Below are 3592 nucleotides of genomic sequence, written 5' to 3'. Positions count from 1 at the left end.
CCTCTATTTTGAGAGTGCAGAACATGTTTGGGATTCTCTCTCTCCCTCTCTCTCTGCCCCTCCCCAACTGTGCTGTGTCTGTCTGTCTGTCTGTCTGTCTCTCTCTCTGAAAGTAAATTTTAAAAAAAAGAAGAATGAGAATAAAAATTATCTCTTATATGGCATTTTCTAAGTCCCTTTCACCCCAATACCTTCCCTTCACATCGGATGCCCTTTCCACACCTGACGGTCACAGCTACATCCATTTAACAAATAGAATGTAAGCTCCAATGACAATTCTGTACCAGGTGGTATATGTCAGCAAACAAAGCAACGTTTCTACTTTCATGCAGCTAATGTTCCAGGGCGTGGGGAGGAGAACAGGGGTGAAAAAAAGAACAAATGTACATATGTCAGAAAGCTGTAAGTGCTATAAAGAAAAATATATCCAGGTCAGGGACTAGTGATTGGTAAGGAGTATAACTGTGGTAGGATCTGCGCTTTAAGTGTCTGTTGCTGAGGAACAAACCACCCAAACTTAGTGGCTTTAAATAACAGGATTCACAGGGGAGCCTGGCTGGCTCAGTTGGTGGAGCATGTGACCTTAAATTGCAGGGTTGTGAGTTCAAGCCCCACATTGGGCATGGACCCTACTTAAAATAAAAAGAAATAATAAAACAAAAAAAAATAATAAATAATGCCTACCTAACCAGGACTATTATAGAGGTTACAAGTTCTTGTATATAAAAGGCCTGTGATAGCTAGTAGACAGTCAATAAATGTTAGTTAAAGCAATCTTTAAAACATAACAGCAATCATTTATTTTATCTCTCCTATTTCTGGGGGTGACCGGGTTGAGCTTGGCAATGCTCCCTTGGGGTCTGCCATATGTTTTTAGATAAACAGATTTGGGCTGGAGTTATCCTGAAGGATTCCCCAGTCAAGGAACCGTTGATGCTGGCTGTCAGCGAGGACCACAGTTAGGGCTGTTGTTGCTGGAGTGTGGCCTGTCTGTGTGACATGGGCTTCTTCACAGAAGAACGGCAAGCATCCCAACTACTGCTTTTCATAACCTAGCCTAAGGAGTAACATAGCCTGACTGCATCCATATTTTGTTAAGAGTCATTAAGGTCAGACCACATTCAAGAGGAAAGGAATTAGACTCTATCTCTTAATGGGAAGAATGGCAAAGAATTTGCAGACATGTTTTTAAAATATCACAGGTTAGTTAGGAAAGGTCTCTCAAAACAGAAACTCATAGGAAAAGAGAGATAAAGTTGTGAAAGGTCTTGAGAAAATGGATTCCAGGCAAAGAGAACAAAAGCATAGCCCCTAAGAGGGAGTATTCTTGGCATGCTGGCCAATATGTTCCAGGAAGAACTGTTAGCTAAGTAAGGTCTTTGGCTTTTACTCTGAGAAGGGAAGCCTTTGAAATGTTCTGAACAGAGAAGTGAGGTAATCTTATTTATATTCTCTAAAGATTGTCTGATTTTTATATGGTGAAGAGACTATCGAGAGGAAAGAATAGAAGCAGGGAAATTAATCCAGAAGGCTGTTAAAGTAGTCCAAGAGAGAAGATGGTGGCTTGTTCCTGAAAGTACTGCCAGACTCTGTGTGTGGGTTGAAAGGAGAACCAGCAGACTTTGCTGATGGTTTGGATTTGGGATATGAGAGAGGGTTCTAGGCTTTTTGGCCTGAGCAACTGAGGGAATGCAAGGTCTATCCACTAAGATGAGGGAAAAAAAAAAAGAGTTTGGATGGTAGAGAGAAAACCAAACATTTGGTTTTGTGATAAGTTTGAGATACCTATTTGATCTTCAAAGTGGGTAGCAGTATCTGGGAGTTAGAACTCAAGGAGAATTCAAAACTCCCTGGAATCTCACTTCCACCCCCCACCCCCCACTGCCCCACTATGCCACCAAAATCACCAATGATTCTCTCAGTTGATAAGGTCAGTGCACATTTCTGTCTTTTTTTTAGTGGTAAAATATATATAACATAAATTTACCATCTCAACCATGTAAAATGCTCAGTTCAGGGGCATACAGTACATCCACACTGTTGTGCAGCCACACTACCATCCATCCACAGAACTCCTCATTTTGTAAAACTGAAACTCTCCACCCATTAAACACCAACTCCCCATTCCTTCTGCTCCCAGCCCTTGGCAACCATTCCTCTACTTTCTGTCTTTTTAAATTTGACTACTCTAGGTACCTATATAAATGGAATCATACAGAATCTGTCCTTTTATTTCACTTAGCACAATGTCTTCAAGGCTCATCTATGGTATAGCATGTCAGAATGTCCTCCCCTTTTAAGGCTGAATAATCCATTCTATGGAAAGACCACATTTTACTTATTCATTCATCCATTGATGGTGGCCTCCACCTTTTGGCCATGGTGAGTAACACTGCTATGAACATGGCAGTCCTGTTTTTATTCTTTGGAGTCTATAGCCAGAAGTAGAATTGCTATGTCATATGGTAACTCGAGTTTTAATTTTTTTAGGAGATGCCATACTGTCTTACAAAGCACTTTTGCATTTTACATTCCCACCAACAGTGTACAAGTGTTCTATTTTCTCCACATCCAAATTAAAAGATTTTTTAAAACCCCTAAAAATTTCTATTAAACATCTTCAGTGAAAAGTTGCATGTCTTTGGTATCTGTCTCTAGCTTGAGGTTATTCTAAAAATATTTTTAATCTTTTATATATGTTTTAGAGACAGAACATGAGTTGAGCTGGGGAGGACCAGAGAGAAAGGGAGACACAGAATCCAAAACAGGCTCCAGGCTCCGAGTTGTCAGCACTGAGCCTGATGCGGGGCTTAAACCCATGAATGGTGAAATCATGACTTGAGCCAAAGTCGGACGCTTAACCATCGGAGCCACCAGATGCCCCTAGCTTGAGCTTAGTCTAATAATTTTTTCCTTTTTGCTACTACACTTACTAAATTAGGAAAGGAAAATGAAATGCGAATATAATACATATTGAGTAAAGATCCAATACTGAAATAAGATGTCAGTGTGTTCTGTACAAATGGAGTTAGTCTGACCATGATATGGTCTACAGAAGTTGTACTATAGGAATGGGACTCCCTTTGCATGATACCTAGAGTCAGTTCCACATACAAAGTAGGTTTGGGACAGTTTGGTTGAAGGATGGTAAGGAAATAGATATTAAAACTGAGAAAAGTGTTTACTTTGACAGCCCTTATACTAAAATTGGAACCATACAGAGATTAGCATGGCACCTGCACAAGGATAACATGCAAATTCATGAAGCATTTTGTATTTTTGCATGGTATAATTGAATTATTAAATTATATACATGAAACTAATATAATACTGTATGCTAACTACACTGGAAATTATAAAATAAAATACTGAAGAATGATCCAGTGGAATGAGAAAGATAAGGAAAATCATTTTTGCTATCTCTACATAATAAAGGATATATGCCCTTTCTGATTGCTTCTTCTAACAAAGTGACAGCCAAATGTACAAAGAGCTCTGCACTCACTCTTCCCCTCCTTTAGCTTCGTCCTCCTTATTTTCTTTTTCCTTCAACTAAACAATACATTCCTTAACTTTAGTCAGGCACAAAGAA

The 3592-nt window shown here is 39.3% G+C and overlaps 1 non-coding gene across 1 annotated transcript; it reads left to right on the top strand.

The window, feature by feature from the left end:
- The first annotated feature begins 3177 nt into the window (after positions 1-3177).
- On the top strand, positions 3178-3281 carry LOC115284588. Its single transcript, XR_003905279.1, has one exon. It is a non-coding gene; the product is annotated as a U6 spliceosomal RNA (small nuclear RNA).
- The last annotated feature ends 311 nt before the right edge of the window (positions 3282-3592 follow it).

The sequence above is a fragment of the Suricata suricatta genome, unplaced genomic scaffold, assembly GCF_006229205.1.
Source record: "Suricata suricatta isolate VVHF042 unplaced genomic scaffold, meerkat_22Aug2017_6uvM2_HiC HiC_scaffold_110, whole genome shotgun sequence".
Taxonomy (NCBI): Eukaryota; Metazoa; Chordata; class Mammalia; order Carnivora; family Herpestidae; genus Suricata; species Suricata suricatta.
This window is presented reverse-complemented; position numbering and strand designations above follow the sequence as displayed.